Here is a 20,133-nt window from a genome sequence, read left to right on the forward strand (position 1 = left end):
TGGAGATAATTTGGGTGTAGGCCCAGTCTTCAGACTTTCTGAATGTTCTGGCACATGCAAAAATACCTCTTCCCCTTCCGTGAAGGTAACTTGCCGACGTTTCTCATTAGCATACTTCTTATACCGATCCTGTGCTTGTCAAACATTTTGACGAGCAAGTCTCAGCATTTCCATATGATCTTGGAGAAACTCCTTGACCTGTTGGAGCTTCTCAGTTGCCAACCCCACCATCACTGGTGATCTAGGTTGAAAACCATACATAAGCATGAATGGACTAAAACCAGTTGTAACATGCTTAGCACTATTATATGCAAACTCAAGAATAGGAAGATAATCTTCCCAATCTGATTGCTTCTTGCTAACGTATGCTCGTAGCATATCCTCTAGCACTTGGTTGACTCGTTCCGTTTGACCATCTGTTTCAGGGTGATCAGCCGTACTTAAATTAAGTTGTGTACCCAATCGTTTAAAAACAGCCCTCCAAAAATGACTATTAAACTTGGGATCACGATCACTCACAATGTTACTTGGCAATCCATACAACCTATAAAGATTATCCACAAATAACTTAGCTAATTCTGGAGTCTTAATGGTTGACTTGGTTGGAATAAACCGACAAATTTTAGTCAATCAGTCTACGACCACCCATACCCACAATAAAATCCATGGAGATACTTTCCCATTTACCGTTGGGAATCTCTAAAGGATGTAAGATTCCTCCTGCTTTCAGGCGCTCTGCTTTATTAACTTGACATTTTTGGCAATGCAAGACATAGTCTTGAACATACCCATGCAAACCTGGCCCCAGTAAAACTGTCGTCTTACAAGTGCATAGGTTTTCTTAATTCCCGGGTGCCCTGCACTTGGACTATCGTGACATTCATAAAGAATTTGGCGCCGAATGTCCACGTCGGTCGGTACACATACTCTCCCCTTGTGGAGTAGGTACCCATCATCTATGGAAAAATTCTTCCATCTCTGCAGTTCATCACTTGAAAGAGGAGAACTGGGTGTGGAGGAAACAAAGCCACTATTAACATTGGAGTGAGAAGGATCCCTCTTTCTAAAATAGCTCCACACCTTGGAGTATGCAGTATCATGCCCGCACTTACCTTTGAGAGATTCCAAAAACTCACTCCGCAATTTCGTGAAAAGGAGAGAGTTGATCTCTGGCATTCGGCTGAGAGCATCAGCCACTACATTGTACCGCCCTTTGCGATATGGTATCTTGGCATCATACTCCTGAAGAATCTCAGCCCACCTGGCCTTGCGACCCTTCAAATCACTTTGTTGTGTAAACCACTTGATGATTTCATGGTCAAACACAATCTCTAATTGTGCACCATACAAATAATGTCGCCATGTCTTTAAAGCAAACACTATTGCATAGAGCTCTCCTTCGTAAGCAGAGTAATTCTGCTGTGCTGAATCCAGCTTCTTGCTTTCAAATGCAATTGGCCTTCCCTCCTGCAGAAGGATTGCTCCAATTGCACGTTTACTAGCATCCGTTTCCAAAACGAATGGCTTTAAGGGATCCACAATAGCAAAAATAGGAGCTGTGGCTAATGTGTCCTTAAGTTTGTCAAAACTTTTCCAAGTATGGTTTCAAGACACTATCCATGAGTGTCATGAACGTAGCTGGAGCATTGGTTAACCCAAAGGGCATCACCAAGAACTCATAATGTCCAAACCTTGTTCGGAACGTTGTTTTGGGTATATCCGCAAGCCTGATGCGTACTTGATGATACCCAGATCTTAAATCAATCTTTGAAAATATACGAGCATGGGTGAGCTTATCAAACAGCTCATCCACTCGTAGAAGTGTGTACTTGTTCTTAACAGTAACCGCATTTAATCCACGGTAATCTACGCACATGCGCATACTACCGTCCTTTTTCTTCACCAAGAGAATGGGAGAGGCCCATGGTGAAGAACTTGGTTGAATAAACCCTCTACTGAGATAGTCAGCAAGCTGACGTTCCGCCTCAGCAGCCTCAGAATGACTCATTCTGTAAGGCGGTTTACTCACTGGCTTACTGCCTACAACCAGGTCTATGCCATGTTGCACAGAACTTGTCGGCGGTAGCCCTGGTGTTAAATCATCTGGAAACACATCCTTGAATTCCCTTAAAAGTTCCTTTAATTCATTAGCAACATTTGCTTGTTTTGAATTAGTAGGCATAGTTGAAAGAGGAGAGAGAGAAGAATGCGGTGTTGAGGAAGTTTTATTCAAAACATTATCAACATTAAAAACATCATCCACATTGGAAATAAAATGGCATAGTGAGTAACACAAAAAGAGTTCTTCTATTGCATCATCAGAAGAGAGCTTCATAAGCTCAGCTGTACAAATAAGTGGTGAGGAAGGTACATCCTTCTCCCCCAACAGCAGCACGTGCACACCATTGGATTCGAACATTAGACTATTATGCTCATAGCTACGTCTAAGTGATGATCCTAAACTATGCAACCATTCACGACTAAGAACCACATCTGCCCTCTCCATATTCATGACTTGGAAATCGAAAGAGGTACGGTATCCTTGAATTTCCAGAGGTATATCTTTAACCTGAGTTTCCCATATCTCAGCATCATGGTCGTTAATCATTGCTACCTTGTAGCGATGGGAGCTCGGTTTGGGGAAATTTGAGTCTTTTCACCAATTTATAATTGATGAAATTGTGCGACGCACCATCGTCTACCAAGATCCGCACCCTATGCTAGAGCCATGCATACGCACCAACTCATGTGGTCTGAAAGTCTGCTGCCACATGGAGGCCGTGATACAACACTCATGCACCACCTCGGTGTGTGTTACTTCCACATTAGCAAACTGGGAAGAGGATTCAAGAGGTAAAAGCTGCACCATGTGCATTGCTTTTTCCTTCCGCTTCTCTTGAGCAACAGATTTCCCCGTGGGACAATCCTTTTTGCTATGTCCAGTTCCCAAACATTTAAAGCACAACTTTTCTTTTTTGGCTTTCTCAAACTCTTCCGTTGAGAGAGGACCTCTAGACCCCTTGGGCTTTTTGGAGGTCTCTGATGAAGCAAATGCAAATTTTCTTTTATGATGCACATGCTGTGGATGTGTTGAAACAGGTGTAGTGTCATGCATATGCGAACTATGCAATGCCCGATCATCGGGATCATCATGGATGTGAGCTTGCACTATTGCTTCCTCAAGTGTTTGTGGATCCTGGGTTTTCACGTGCTTCTTAAGCTCGGGATTTAACCCACGGATGAACCCACGTACTTGCTGAAAGGTGTCCATCCCTTCGAGCTTGAGGATCACATCCCGATAATGGGAAATATATTCCAATAATGTTTTATGCTGGCGCATAGAACATTTGTCCCAAGCGGTCCAATTTCTATCCTTCTCATTAGTAGGTAGAAATTCCTTCCTGAAGAGGGTCTCAAAAGCTGCCCAAGTCTGTGGTAGGATGCCCTTCTCCTTGAGAGACATCCACCATTTGTAGGCCCTACCGTCCAAAGTCAGACTTGTCTACAGCGCCTTGGCTGCATCCGGGGTACATCTAAGGTCATGAATACCATCCCACTTGCTAAGAAAAATATTCACGGTGTCCTTGTTTCGCTCACGCTCTTCTCCCCGAAAAATTGGTGGCTTTGTATTTTTCAACAAATCGTCCACCTCTTTTTGGGTCAGAGAGTGCAGCGGTCCCGGAGGAGGGCCTTGCCCAGCATCTGGCCCTTGGCCTGGTGTGGAGCCGTGCTCCTGATTTTGCTGACCAGAAGGGCCCGTGGCTTGCTGCCGCATATGCAACTTAATCAAATCGGATAATGCTGTGACATTCTAATTTAATAAAGCAAAATTCGTTTCAAGCAGAGTCATTCGTGTTTGCAATGCATGAAATCTTGCATGTCCAGCAACTCATACGCATCCTTTGTCGCCGTTGTGGCACGATTACCCTCCGTCATGAGGGGAACCGTCCGCGTGGCATCAACAGACAAAATGGGTGCGGACTGCTCGAAATCGAATGCATGATGCATATCTATGTCCGAATCCATGCTGTGGACGTACTGTGCGAGAAAAGAAAGGAGAATACCTGAATTCCAACGAGCTCGTAGCCGTATGCGATAAGGAACCGTATAATTACGCCTTTGAGAAGAAAGAACGCCGACTTCGAAAGCGAAGTTCAATCCAAGACTACTACCAGCTTGACAACAACAAGTAAAACTGCAGTGGAGGATTCACTCGAAATCACGGAGCAAATTCGAGTTGCCAATAGTCCGGTTTACGCCGTATGCAATCACCAAAACAATGAAAAAATAAGCCAATTGGTGGCTTGTCGAAGCTTCAAAAAACTGTTTTCAACAAGTTCGAACTTCAGGATTTACAGTAATCAACCGAAATGCTGATTGATGGGATCCCCTATCCGAAAAGGAGAGTTGTAGTTGCACATTGATGTAATTCCGCAGGGCACGGCCCCTGTTGAAGACCTACGAGGGGTGGCCGGGTGTGAATGGTCAACCCTTACGGGTTTTTTTTATATAAAAAAAACTTGACGAAACTCTGCTCTGAGAGAGCACGGCCGCCTGCGTGCTCTTTGTGATGGAGCTAACTCACGATGGCCAGCTCATTTGAAGTCGGGCAAGAGACGGCAGTTGTTGGTCTTCCCCTTGTGTTCCCACTGAACCCGAGTTCGACGGTTTTGGAGCAGGTCGACAGATGCTCTCTTCCCCCACCAGGAGTTGGTGCACACGCTGTTTTTGGCTTCTCCTTCCTCCTCACTTTGAGGTTTCATGCAACATGCATCCAAAAGCAGAACGTGCCCTCAGTTCTAAGTTTAGCTCTAATACCAATCTCAAACCAATGGACTGCCAGACCCGGTCCATCTGACCAACCTCCCTTTTATAGGCTTCCAGCCTGCTTGAACCCGTTCCCATTGGCAGTCGGCCCCTGGCCGAGTCCGTGACCCCATTGGTTTGGCCCTTGGCCTGACAGGGAGACCATATAGAGTATACAAAATCACTCCATAAGGTACCATTTGGGTCGGAACTCTTCATGGAGTAGAAACCATTGGATTCCTCAATCGGAGTAAATTTAAAAGATACTATGATCCTTTAATCCAAGAGGAGCTATTTGCCATCCATTAAAAAAAGGCAGATAAGGCACAATCTGAGTTGAAAAAGATACAAGCTCAAGCTGAGGCTAAGGAGACACAACAACGTATAAGACGCCAACGAGAGGCCAACCAAGAAGCTACACATGCATTCCACGTTGAAACAAAAGATGATTGATTGGACTCTGACACACCTCTATGATATCCTATTGAGCTTAATAGCACCTATGGAAAAGTTATATATAACACCGTATTGGACATGGGTGCTAAGTATAATCTGCTATCATATGGGGTGCGGTGTCAGTTAAGGAAGCCATCTCTATCTGAGAGTATTATCCAAGTCAAGGGTGCCAACAAGAAAAAAACCATGATTTTTGGAATTTGACACACTTTTCTCAATTATGACAAGAGGGTTGTAGCTCAAGACTTTTTGGTCATGCCTGCTGGAACTATGGACAGTAATATAAACCTAGGACGCACGTGGATGATAGCCACCAAATTCACTATAGATTGGGGTACTGGGGGTGTCACAATGCAGAAAACAACTCTTAGATGTAGCATTCAAGCCATAGTCCTTGAGATATTGCCTCTTAAGGAAATAAAACCCAAAACATTGCATGTCCAAGAGGTTGAACCATATGTCCCCATAGCCCAACTCTCTAGAGCTTCAACTGATGTAGTTGAAATAAAGCTTGAGACGCACAAGACCCATCCTAATATAACAAAGAAAACATACAAGTGGGTCCCTAATCTTCTCTAGCAACCATAGCTAGTGCTAAAAGACAGGAACCTAGTAAGAGATGTCCACTCACCCCAAGAAATGTAAAGAAATGTTGCGTTGGATTCCTAAAAAACTATTGGAAGCCCAAGGCTACTATGAAGGAAATGATCAAATCTGGGTGTCAAAACGTAAATTGTGCTCTTACCTGTCACCTGACCCATGTGAGCCCAATCTTGTAGCTCCAAAATGAATTGACGATCGCGGAAAGGAAAAAATTACAGAACGCTAACCACCTGCTCCAGAGCTAGATTGGGCACGAAGACAGAACGATTTGTTCCACCTTGCTCAGGAATAGGAAAGTCAAATGAAGCTTCTTGCTCTTCATGTAGTTCCTATACAAAAATAGAAGCTTCGAAACAACCTCCACCTACCATTGTACATATCCATACAAACAGGAAGAGTTTGCACCACCTGTTGTTGTAAGTTCACCACCTACAACAATGTTGGAAATAAAATCATGGGAGAGTACCTTACCACCCTTGGTCTCATCGGCAAATCCTGCGAACAATGGTTGGATTGTGTCTGCAAATTGAGCTATTGTTATGCCATGAGATTGCAGTCAGCATCGCTAATGTAGGATTCTTTGTAATGGTTGTAAGGAGAAGGTTTTCAAGATCGCAACCTTGAAACGGGGAGTTTCATGGCAGGCCTCAGTGAAGCATGCCTTCATTCCTTGGCTTGTTTCAAATTCTTTCATAACCCAAATAATTTACTATGAGTCGGCTGCAATCATTACAAGCATGGGATGCACATGGTGAAGGGCGTGCTGAGCATGGGCTACCATGTATATATATTCAGGAGGTCTCTAGAAGCCACAAGGCCTCTAGGGAAGAATTGTAAGAGGATGCCGTGCAGGGAAAGAGAGGGAAGGTGAGACAAGCTTGAGAGAGGGAGTATTGGCTTCCAATTGCAAAGGAGGGGCAGTTGGTTCAAAGGAAGGGAGCATGGGCCGCCCTGTGGATGAGAATGATCTTGCGATAGCCACACTTGATAAGAAAAATGAATCCAAAGAGAGAGGGATACGAGCTACAGATAAGAAGAGAGGAGCGGCTCAGAGGTCCGAGACAGAGAGACAAAAAGACTCACTCGCTGCACAAGGTGCCGATCAAGGAACTCATGGGGCAGACCATGTGAGGAATGGGTTCTGACAACGCGACTAAGAAGTATTACAAAGCTAGTATATGAGAGAACTGGTGGTTATGAAGGCAAGGAGAGAGGGTACATGGGTAGGATAACATTGGATGGAGCTACATACAAAGGGAGGAAAGCATTCAAAGGGCCTGGAGTCACCAAATCGTTTACTTCAGTAGAATAAGGGAGAGCCGGGTTGCAGCTTGGACGTGGGGAAGGGTGGGCAGCTCAGAGATCTTTGAAAGAGAGGAGACAAAAGTAATGCCAACTGAGAAGAGAAATCTCTCGAGGCCACGTCAATCCACAAGGAGCTTTTGACGTGTTGCTATATACAAATATTCTAGCCGTTTGATCTATTTTCTCGATAGAAATAGCAAGTCCACAATTTATGTAGTATAAATTGCTAGATGGAGCTAGCAAAGTGTAAGACAGGGGGACTGGAGCCTTGAGAGTCCACCACCCGAGTCCACCACCCAACCACCCTGTATATGGGCATGCCCCTGGCCCTTTGCCCTAGTTGTGGACTCCTCGTTCCACATCGCCTAGCCTGGCCCTACCTTGTTTAGTCCGGCCTTGCCGGTGTCCTGACATTACTCCCCCCTTAAGAAGAGTTTTGATCCTCGAAAGAAAAAGTGGGAAACTTCTTCTTAAGAACACTAATGTTTTCCCAAGTGGCACCTTCTTCGGGTCGGTCTTTCCACTTGACTAAGGCTTGTTGTCGTACGTGATGACGTGTATGCAACTCATGATAATCAAGAACATGTTCAGGATCATGCGGTAAGGGAGGAGTTTCAATGTAATCAACCAAAACATGTTGGTCAATGACATTGTCATCCCCATGTAACTGCTTTCGTAGACGGCTTACATGAAACACCGGATGAATGCAAGAATGTGAAGGTAGTAATAGTTTGTAGGCACGATCACCTACTCGCTTGAGTATTTTGAAAGGCCCACAATATCGGGCAGATAATTTAGGTGTCGGTACCTGAAAATCCAAGCAAGTAGAGTACCTTTGTACTTCCAATGGAACAGATCGGCATTGAGTATCCCATATTTCAGTATCATGTCCATTCATCATTTCTACCTTGTAGAGCGGTGGGTGGAGTTTGAGGCAGTTTGAGCTTTTTCACCAATCCATAATTGATGAAATTGTGAGTAGCACCGTCATCTATCAAGATGTGCACCTTGTACCCTTGCAAATATCCGTGCATACGTACTAACTCATGTGGTCCAAAGGTTTTTTTCCACATGGAAGCTGCGAGACAGCATTCATGCACCACCTCAGTGTGTGTTACTTCCACTGTGGAGAATTTTGAGGAAGATGCAAGAGGCAGTAGTTGCACCGTGTGCACTGCTTTATCCTTCCCTTGAGAAACAGATTTTCTCTTGGGACAATCCTTTTTTCCATGACCTCTTCCTAAACATTGAAAACATAACTTTTCTTTCTTGGCTTTATCAAAATCTTTAGGAGAGAGAGGACCCCTAGACCCCTTGGGTTTTTTAGATGAATTTGAATTAGCAACTAGAAATTTTCTTTTATTCTGTCCATATTGAGTGCGTGGATTACCATGTATACTAGCAATCACGTTACTATTATGTTTTTTCTTCTCATCAGGGTCATCATGAATATGTGCTTTCACTATGGTCTCCTCAAGTGTCTTAGGGTCTTGGGTCTTGACATACTTCTTAAGCTTGGGTGTTAGACCTCGTATGAACCCTTGTACTTGTTGAAAGGTACCCAAGCCTTCCAATTTGAGGATAACATCCCAATAGTGAGAGGTATATTCATGGAGTGATGGGTATTGGCGCATGGAACATATGTCCCAAGCTATCCAATTCCAATCGGCCTCGTTTGTAGGTAGAAATTCCTTGCTAAACCTTGCTTCAAAAGCTTCCCAACTCTGTGGTATTATGTTCGTCTCCCTGAGAGACATCCACCATTTGTAGGCCTTGCCTTCTAGAGTTAAGCTCCTTTACAGATCTCTCACTGCGTCCGGAGTACGTCGTAAGGCATGAATTCCATCCCACTTGCTGAGAAAGATATTCACTGCATCCATATTGCGGTCTCGGTGTTCTCCCTTAAAGATTGTTAGTTTAAAGTTATTTAACAAGTCATCCACCTCTTTGGCAGTGAGAGTATGCAATGTATCAGTAGTTGGGCCTTGCCCTTGTGTGCCCATGTGCTCATGCATGTGGGTGTCAGCATGACTCTTAGGCTGCTGATGCATTAATTGAATTATTAATGTGGAGAGTTTAGTAAAATTTTCATTTAAAGCTTTAAAATTTTCATCCATGACTGTCATGCGTGTCTGAAGTGCACGAAATTCTTCAATATCGAGAAATTCATAAGTATCTTCTCCTGCCATAGCGTCGCGGGTACTCTCCTTGAGAGGATCCGGGCCATCATTGGTAGGATCAGTAGTACTTTGCTCAAAATTGAATGTCATATTGATATCCGAATCCATGGCTACACAGTGTGGTGAAAGAAGTACTCAGAAAAAATACCTGATATTGAGAGCACTCCGCAAAGTATAGTTAGTCCGCCATATATTGAATTCCACGAGCTCGTGATAGTTGAATCAATTAGGTTTGAAGATGCCGAAAAAAACTTGTAATTGTTTTCTTTGAAAGTCGTAGACGACTTAATCTTCCCGAAGGAAGAAGTTGCAATAGATACTTGTTAAAAATTTTCAACTCCTTTGAAATTTAACTGCTACCTATTTCTGCAATTTCTGAAATTCTAATAGTTTGCAAAGAAGTGACGGATTACCGAAGAAGTTCGTGGCTCCGTGCCGATGCTTATGTCGAATCTCGACCAACAACCGTCAAAAATCTTGTGTATGGGGTGTGTGCCTGGGTGGGCATGCACCCTTGCTTGAATTAATTGGAGAAATTGGCCAAGGCCAAAGGCCTTAGGGTGCCTTTAGTGTGAAAAAAATGCTGCCCACAGTCGACTATGGCAACTTGTAGTGCCGCGAGGGCGAGGGAGAGAGAGAGATGCTTTGCCGCTGCATCCCCGGCATAGCTATAGTGACGGGATATGCTCCTCATCGCAATGCGCATCCGCCAAGCTGGGCCACACGCGATATGGCGGAGGTCGAGGTCTCCTCCCTCCTTAGCACAAGCGGCTTTGCACGTGCTTTCTTTTTTTGGCTCCTCCCTTAGCAGGTGGCTCTTTACATGCAAAAAGCCCGCAGTGGCTCCATGCCCTCTTTCGAAAAATAGACCATGCTCTCATACCAATGTAAGATAGGGGGACTAGAGCCTTGAGAGTCCACCACCCAACCACCCTTTATATAGGCATGCCCCTGGCCCATTGCCCTAGTTGGACTCCCCGTTCCACACTGCCTAGCCCGGCCCTGCCTTGTCTAATTTGGCCTTGCCAGTGACCTGACACAAAGTCATAATTTTGTGAGCTTGCAACATAGTAATTTTTTTATTGCTAGATAGAGCTAGCAAATTTATAGTGCTGACCCATTTACCATATAGTAAGTAAATGAAGTTGCTAATTGGAAGTAGCAAATCCTAGTCTCAATGCACTTACTATATAGCAATTACTCATTTTCTTATTTTCTATTTGGTAACTAGGCAGTATTAAGCACTTATTATAGGGAGTTCTTTTAACATCCATGTTTGTTTTTGCTTACTGTACGAGAAAGTCCTTCCAATTATTTTCCATATAGTTGATATTGTAAGACGTATTGATTCCGTTAAACAATGTATCTTTTTTTCCCATACTCACAATTTAAGTGGTATTATATTAGCTCAACAAAGAATGTACATTAGGCCTCACACCTCACATGTGCCTTGAGGAAACTACAACACCAAAAGAGGGTAGAGTAGGTAACTATCATCGAACCTTTGATTATTCTTAGCACACCAAACAACGTACTTCGGATACTCCCGAGGAGGAATATACGCATATTTCTATGCATTTTGACATAGAACCATGCTCTTGCCAACCATCTGATGCTACTAAGCGCCTACTTTCAATCATAGTCATGCCTATCATACCCTACACTAGAGCCCACCATACTCATTACTTTGGTGCTTTCTTGCAAGATATCATTTAGTTGTGCCACCACTTTTTTTTTTTGTCAAATACTCGTAGGTTTCTGACCTTCCAAGTGTGATTCACATTGCAATGTTTGATTATTTGTATGTACACAAAAATTGCTACGTTATGGAGCTTTCTCCCTCCCAAAAAGTAAGTCAATCCTAAGGAAGTAAACTTTCTAGGTCTTTTACAACCATTTGCATACTCTACAAATCACAAGACCCCTCATGGAAGAAAATTTTTGGAAAGATCTTGCACCCAAAACAAGTATTTGAGCCAACACCTTTCATGTGAAGGCTTATATAGAGCTTGGCCATTTTAATGTCTAGATGTTGTTGGCATAATTTAACCATTTTTCCTCCTTCCAATCTGCCCCCCACGTTTTTTTGGGTGGAGCAAACGAATCTGCCTTCATATGTTACCTTATATAAACGAGTCAAAATTCAATCTAACCCTTTTCTTTCACAACCATCAAACCTCTCACCTAAATCAATTGTCAATTTGCCATATGTGATCAGAGCATCATGAAGCAAACACTTGTTAGTAGAGCAAATACATTGTATGTGCTTACATGAGTGCACATTGTAGTTGCATGAGGGCACTACTAGATTTGTAATTTTTGTGAGTGGACTAACATGCATTATTTGCTAAGATTGGTGTGAACATGCATGAAGAACAATCACATGAATGAGAGATCAGATGATGCCAAGTCTATCACCACGGGAGGTTGTGGGTTCTCTACAAAGCTTGGAATGCAACATATTCATTCAATTTTTTTCTCTTAACATTTACAGTCAACTAAGACAGACAATAGACTTCCTGGCTATATTCAAGAATGATCCATGAATATTTGTCGCCCATCTAGATGGAAAGAGAAATAAAACAATTGATATGACTGTAACTATAGCCAAGGACAAAGTCAATGTAGATGTTCATGTTGGAGTGCTTTACTACTTTTAGATACTAAATGGATAAAGAATTTATTTTAATTTGTTTTTTTAAACTACTTGTCTAGGATTCCCCGCTTCCACAAAGAGCGTGCACACAAGGGAATCATGCAAGCATCTATTATGAAGACAACCAATCCATTTGTAGCTTTCTATTGAGATGATATGTAATGAAAATGGCCTATGAACTTTGGGAATAGCGAAATTAAGAGAATTAGAGTGAGCATTTTTGCTAGATTACTTTGAGAACATAGGAGGTGAACTTAATTGATGGTAGCAACATAAACATAGTGCTTAATTAACTTGGCATTAACAATACTTTTGCAAGAGAGAGAGAGAACATAAAAACAATTGAGGACCGGATTTACTTGGAGCGGGTCCCCCCTCCAAAAGGATTTTGTATTATAGATTCTCCCATCAAGAGAGACTTGGTACAATAGAATCTTTGTGTTCCTTGTGACCTTGGTGATGCTATAAAGATGGAAATCTTCATGCATCACGAGCATAACATAAAGTTTGCAAAAAGCATTAACTATCCTAAGGCTTAGTCCTAAGGCCTTAAACACCTCCAAAGGTGGAGAGAGATAGTGGGGAATGAGGGTAGGGAAGAGGAAGAAGAATCATTCATAGGAGAAAGAAATGGTTCCTTACTTATCAACACTCTTCTTGCTTAGCATAGCATAATATCATAGTAATGAAGATGAATAAGATGATAAGATTAAGCATTGAAGCATAGCTCTTGGTTGGATTTGCATTCCATAGCCAAGAGTGTTGTTGTAGGATCTCAACTTCTCAACAAGCTTGGATAAGGAGATGGAGCTCTTGCACTTTGCACTTCCCACAATGAGAGTGTGTGTGTGTGTGTGTGTGTGGGGGCGGGGGGGGGGGGGGGAAGAGTATACCCCCTTTCATGCTTGGTCCACACCTCTCTCTCTCTCTCTCTCTCTCTCTCTCTCTCTCGTATTATTTAACTATATCATTTGGACATGTGTTCTCTTTTTCCTCTTTGAGAGAAAGAACTTAATTAATGATATTTATGAATCTAAACTCTCATTGTACCCCTTTAAAGCTTATCCAATAGGATTCAAGCACATCATGAGGACCACATGGGGAGGATCTTGACATGTGTCTTTTATGCTTCATAAATCATTTAGTTTTAATTGAACACTTCAAACACCTAGTCAATTAAGCATGGAAACAGTTTATGCCTCTTGAGAGTTTATCTTTGAATTAAACACTTCAAGAATCTTAGTCATTTAAGCATGACAAGCACCTCAAGCTTGGTAAAGGTTCCCACAATCACTTTAAGCACTTTAGTTAGCAAGCCGACAAGTACCTCATGCTTGGGTAGGATTCCCACCTCAAGGTCAGCCCTAGCTTGTTGCCTAAGGTCAAAGGACTTTTTAACACTAACTTTTGGAGGTCTTTAATGAAGCTAACCATAAGGTCTTTTAAGCTCCATTAGGTGCACATTTCTCTTTGATAGACTACCTCCTTTTGGACCCCTATTGAGATGTAACCATCTCTCCTCTTCGTCCCTTGCTCAGGTAAATCTAAAAGCACTTATTGCACATTGCTCTTTGGTAGACCGTCTCCTTTTGGACCCCTATTGAGATGCAACCATTTAAAATTTTGGCCCCCTATTGAGATAGGTCTAGAAGCACATATCTAAATCCTATCTCTTGTTCCCCTTTTATCTTCCCATACTAAATGATCAGTTTAAAATGAGGAAATCATTTGGGTTGGTTAGATATTAGATTTTATGACATGATATCTCAATATATAGAGGTTTTTTTGGGCAGGTATGCGGCAAACAAGAATTTCTCTCAAAACTCCTAAGACCGAAAGAGACTTTCCTCCTTTCATACTTTAGAAGTGCTGAAATGTTTATAGGCTCGCCCAAAACATGTGAAGTTATGTCATGTCTCACATAAACAATTTCTTGCAACGTAGTGGTGGTGTGCTTTGATACTCCCTTGTTTTGTTGAGGAAGTTATTTTGTTTCTTATAAAACACTTGGGGATTTATTGTTCCAAAATGGTTCTCATATGTTACGCTTTGTTCGCTTTGAAGTATGGTGGATCAAGTACCATAACTTGGCAAGGATTTGATTGATATCTAGTTTAGTGGGTTACTTCTTCTTTGAAATGTTTTCACTTGGAATCTATTGATTGCAGGGTATTGTCAACATGGCTATGGCAAGGAAGCATTCTTTTGTTTGCAGCACAAAGGGAAGGCCTGTCTCCAGGTGGAGTCACCTACATGGCACCTGGAAGGCATGTGGCACTGTGCAAGATGTTGACATGGGTGAGAGAATGCACCTTATGATGGCTGGTCACGAACTGTTAGAGAAAGATGTTGCGCTTAGTTGTGCTTTAGTTGATATGTTCCTGGTGGGAGCTTTGTCAAATCATGCTTCTTGTATTTCAAGAGCTGTTGATGGGTGGTATCCTTATGAATATTTTGATTTGGATAAAGATCAGGATCATGACTATCATAGGCAGCCTATTAAGACTGGTTTCTTGCACATGAAATTTATTACCCTAGTGACCGGCATGTATGCCAGATGTAGTGTACTTGAGAAAGCACAAAAAGTGCTTGAGTAGCTTTCTACCCAGAATGTCATCTCTTGGAACACACTGCTCTCTAGATGCAATCACCTATGCGTGCATCTTGAATCATGTGACTCTACACAAGATGCTGATATGGACAAAAAAATTCATGATGATATTGTTAGTCAGAGGCTATTGAAAAGAGATGTCGTGCTTGGACTGCCCTAGTCGATATGTATGCCAAATGTGGTGCACTTTAGAAAGCACCAAAAGTTCTTCAATATTAAATTTGATAAGGCTTATGATTTTATTTTTCAGTCTCTTCATGATATAGGAGTTGGGAAACTTTTTATTAAGTTTGTCCAAGTTCTCTTTGGCACTGCTTGAGCTAAAATCTCCCTCAATGTCTTTCCTCTGATGAAATCCATTAGACATGGCTGACCTATTGTCCCTTATTGTATGCTATCTACTCTAATGCATTGGGATGGCTGGTGCAGTTAGAATTGGAGGAAGGCAAGATAAAAGGTATCCCATATCCCTAGTGCTAGCAAAGACCTATGCCTTCAGCAATTTGGTAATGATACAAATGCTCTGATGAGGCAGGATGATCCATCTATTACTACCTTTTGGAATTGCCTACATACCTTCTTCACTGCCAGTGGATCTGTGATAAACCATCAAAAAATTGGATATATAGTTTCCAAAGGAGATCCTTCAACTGATCAAGGATGAATAGAAGATGGTCAAGTTTTCAGTTGTATCTAAAACAATATGCGTGAGTGCACCAATCCATTATTGTTGGTCAGGTCAGGTCCATAGCAAAATCAGTATACCCAATAGTCGATTGCTACTCGGATGTCCATGGTAGCTTCTTCATGGACTTGGTCTCACTTTTTTCGTACACTATGAGTTGCAAAGAGGGTGTTAGAGGTATGGCGTCTCAACTAAATTGCCCGATATAAACCCATTATTTATTTTGTCTTTTAGGGACTTATTTTACTTATTTGTGGGTAGGAAATTAAAGTCTGAAGTCATGGCATAGGTAGACCAAGGTTTTTCACCCAAGCATATCGTTCCTCACTTGCAACCACACATCAATGTTGAATTGTGTCAACAAATTTCTATGACATGGCCAACCAAGCAAGACTAGTTTTTTCTAGTTGGATTTCTCTATCTTTGGAAGTTATTGTGACATGTACAACAAAAAAAAACCTTGCTTACAACCTTAGAAGGTAGAGATAGCGCTCAAAAAAAATGTTTTTTCCAAAAAATTGGCAAACCTACAAATGGGAAACAATAGTAGTAAGTTGATTAAATTTGAAGGTTTTCTCACCTTCAAATTCAAACTTAGAGGTCACTCTCAAAATTTATAGGGGGATTACACTAATCCTAGGCCATGGAACTCATTAGGCAAAATTTGGACTCACAAAGGGGCCCTTTAAGGAGTTTGACTTTACCTCTCTCTACCAAAACGGGCGCATGGATAAATTTTTGCAAACAAACTCCAAAGTTGGCGGAGGCTTGACAACTATAATGTCCTCTTCAAGCTCTATCTACTGATATATAGCATGCCATAAGATTCCTCATATTTTAGAAGATTCTTTTTTTGATTCACCTATGATGTGACAACTCTGTCGGAATCTAAGTGAATTAAAAAAAAAAATCTTCTAAAATATGAGGAATCTCATGGCGTGCTATATATCAGTAGATAGAGCTTGAAGAGGACATTCTAACTGTCAAACCTCCGCCAACTTTGGAGTTTTCTTGCAAAAATTTATCCATGCGCCCGTTTTGGTAGAGAGAGGTAAATTCAAACTCCTTAAAGGGCCTCTTTGTGAGTCCAAATATTGCCTAATGTCAACCTAGAGCGTAGGAGGACATTGGCCGGACATGGTTCAACTTCAACTTAGAGCTTGCAATAGTGGCTCGACACACTTATCAAGAAGTGTGAAACCTGCAGAGCTTAACGCTTAAGCAGTGTGGTTGGATTGAAGAATGAGTTGTGTGGTGGAATGCAAAAGAAAGGACCTACACTTTGAATCTCACGACTCCCGTGACGCAAGTCAGCAAGCCGCAAAGTTATGAGGTGTTTTTGATTTTGCATCAGTACCATCTTTGGCAAGGTTGTCATTACTACTACTTTGTGAGTACCCTTGTCTCCTAGTGTTTCCTTTGTTTGCCCTTAGGAAAGCACATGTAGTTGTTGATGTGGAGTGCGTGTATTGTAGCATATGCTCACCATGGCTGATGCACGGAAGCTTTGGGATGTTTTAATTCATTGTGACTGCCTGCATCACAATCATGGATGTCATATCTTACAGGCAGCATGCATTGTCATGTCCACAAAGATAATGGGAGAAAAGAGCACCATTATGATGCTCTTGACGTCATCCATGGTGATGAAGCCCTCACTTTCTTTTTTGAGAAGGGCATGGAGAAGGTCATCTTTGGGAGTATTATCCTGCATCATGGCTTGCTTGCGCTTGGCAATGATGCTAGTTGCAATGGCATCCATGCGATGCTGGAGATAATGCATGTGCCGCTTTGTAAGTATTTCAGGCCATGACAGCCAGGAAATGAGGTGACCGACGAATGGGAAAGCCACTTCGTGCATGTCCTTGAGAAGCTGCGGCAGAACCTGAATTCTTTTTTTGATTTCAGCGGCAAGGAGACAAGGCAGCTCATGACATTGGTGGACATTTCAGCAAAACGAAGGAGCCGATGTTAACAGGGGTGGTGCCATTGCGGGAGAGGACGACCATCTTGTGCAAGAGATAATGCCAAGGTCAGGTGCTAATCAATGATGGAGCTGTCTACTACCTTCTTGATTATGTACTTACTAAGTGTGTGAGTGGGATCGCATGGTTGTCTTTGAAGATATACCATGTGGTCCTACGCAAGTGGTGATGATGGTTTTGCAATTTTCTTTGCCTCTGGCAGATGTGGAGCCATTCAAAAGAATCTGAAGCTCAAAATTCGAGTATGATGAAAAGGAGGTGATTTCTAGATAGCCAAGGACCACACTGATGATAACAGGTGAGAGGTAGTTACAATGCTAGTTGTTGAGTGAGAAAATGTCTCATTAGCAATTTATTTGTTTAACAGCCAGCAAATGCTTTTATGGTTGCTTGATCATCTTTGCATCGAGTACAAAAGAGAAATACTGGACTTCAATGAGTTAGGTATGTGTTTACAAGTAGTTGTTAAATATGCACGTGGATGTGATCCGCCATGCTCTATCGATATTTTGCCTCCTTTTGCTGTCTCCAAATTTTTAAAAAGGTTCTCGATATTTTTCCTTCTTTGGCTCGTCGTATCATGTTTGAAGGATTTGCAACACCTGTAAACATGTCTAAAAATGCCCTTCAAAATGCTGTTCTGGCCATTGAGGAGGGGTTTTTAAATCTTGTAAGGAAATTGACTGCTTTAGATCAGCACTTAGTGATGGTGAAAACTTGCTGCCTAGTTGGGGTCATTGTGGGGCAGGACCTGTTTATCGCAAATGTTGGAGATTCACGAGCTGTTTTGGGGAGAGCTATGACTGTAGATGGTTACATCCTGGCCACACAAGTAACAGTTGATGAGAATCTAAATACTGCAGAAGCTCGAGAAGAGCTGAGAAATAAGTACCCTCAAGATCACGGTACTGTAAAATTCGCGCGGGGGTCCTATAGAGTGAAGGGAATTATTAAGGTAAAACAAGCCCCATGCAATCCTTTACTTTGAAGGTTGATTTGTGTTGCAGTTAAACGATGGTTTTGAGTTTGTTTGATGTTATTACATTTGAGTTTTGAGCAATTCCTTTGGTTAACTACCACAGAGTCAACTTTTAGTCTCTGTTAAATGAGAGTTTACTCAATTGTGATCACACATTGCTTGAAACATAATGAACAATCACTAACTTGTGCAGGTAACGAAGTCAATCAGAGATCTTATTTGAAGTCACCTTCAGAAGTTAACCCAAACACACTGCCAAATAATTTTCGAATGACTCAGCCTTTGATGCGACCTGTATTGTCAGCTGAACTGACAATAAATGTCTGGAGGCTTCATCCACATGACAAGTTTTACATCTTTGCTTTTGATGGGCTATGGGATCTTTTGAGCAATGATGCTGCTTGTGAGATTGTGGATATATATCCATGATTGGTAGGCTATTGTCACTTTTTTTTCTGTTGTTGTGTTAACAATAACCCAGGAGGGAAAGATGGAAACGATACGCAGGAGCTTTTAATTTCTTGCACATATAAGTATATATTTTCAAAAATTTGAAGGCCCTGGCATAGCTTGGTTTATAATTATATATAATAATAGCTTTGTCATGGTGATGCATGTCTCTCCGTATGCAACGAATTGCCTTTACAGATCATATGATGACATTCACTTCGAATGCAAAAGCGACGAAAGTAAGGCATTGATTGAGTTTGACAGTAGATTGTGTGATTGAGTCTGAGGGCGTACACAATGAATTCTGAGGCTTACCTTTGACATAATTTAACTACATTATATATAGGAAGATGTAACCATGAGGAGATGCCTCTTGCTTATGAAACTACTCCTCAATTACATTAGATCAGACAAGGTCTGTAAAGTTCTACAACCCAATGCAACAACACAACAAGGAGTGAAGGCAATTAGAGCAAGATGGAAAGATGGAAACGGTACGTAGGAGGATTTAAGTTCTTGTGCATATAAGTATATATTTTTATAAATCCAAAGGGCCTTGGCATAGCTTGGTTTATAATCATATATAAGAATAGCTTTGTCACGGTGATGCATGGCTATTTGTATCCAACGAATTGTCTTTACAGATCATATGATGGCGGTGGTGGACTTTCTGATGCAAATACTTACTTTACTCTACCCACCCATTACCATTTCATTTCGTCAATGTCTTAGGTTCCAGCTTGAGGTGCCCTAGGTGGATTTCTTTTCGTCATTGCTATGGGTTCCTTGCAGTTCCCTAGCTGAATAAAATAGCCTTGTTGGAATCTCTTTGTTTGGACAGCTTGAAAGATGTGTGATTTTCATCATGTAATGAAATTAAATATTTAAGCTAAAATTTGTGACCATCATTACTATTAAGCACTCCTACTTTATGTTTTCTCTTACTAGGTGAGACCACTCAACTTGAATGTTTGCTGCTCTTCCTGCAGATCACAACATGTTATCCCACTTATGACATAACATTAGCTAGATTCACATTGTATTGGAGAGATTATTAGCAAAGATGTAACTAGTTTGTTTTTAAAGTTCTTATGTAAATAAATAATCATGGTTTCTCTACGTTGTGTTTATTTGATTGCTTATATATATATATAGATGCATGGTTGCAAGAGTGTAAGGATGAGTGTGGAGTGTTGAGCAAAGCAGCATAGTGCAGCTGGATTTGGAGTACTCGCATAAGTCATTGCTCAAGGATAGACCATAACAAATTGTATTGAGGGCAAGGGTAACCCCTTGTGGTTTGATCCTGGAGCAGTAGGTGGAACTTGCCGCTACATGGTGTGTTGATGTTTGCGATGGAGATATTTCTTGCAGATCTATACTATTGCCTGTGGCAGTCGTGTTGGATTGATTTTTA

The 20,133-nt window shown here is 41.7% G+C and overlaps 2 pseudogenes; both read left to right on the forward strand.

Moving 5' to 3' along the window:
- The first annotated feature begins 14,186 nt into the window (after nt 1–14,186).
- LOC147452858 (uncharacterized) lies at nt 14,187–19,927 on the forward strand (annotated as a pseudogene).
- Nucleotides 17,898–18,695, forward strand: LOC147452859 (putative protein phosphatase 2C 46 pseudogene; annotated as a pseudogene).
- Nucleotides 19,928–20,133: the final 206 nt, after the last annotated feature.

The sequence above is a fragment of the Adiantum capillus-veneris genome, chromosome 8 (assembly GCF_014529385.1).
Source record: "Adiantum capillus-veneris isolate H3 chromosome 8, ASM1452938v2, whole genome shotgun sequence".
Classification (NCBI taxonomy): Eukaryota; Viridiplantae; Streptophyta; class Polypodiopsida; order Polypodiales; family Pteridaceae; genus Adiantum; species Adiantum capillus-veneris.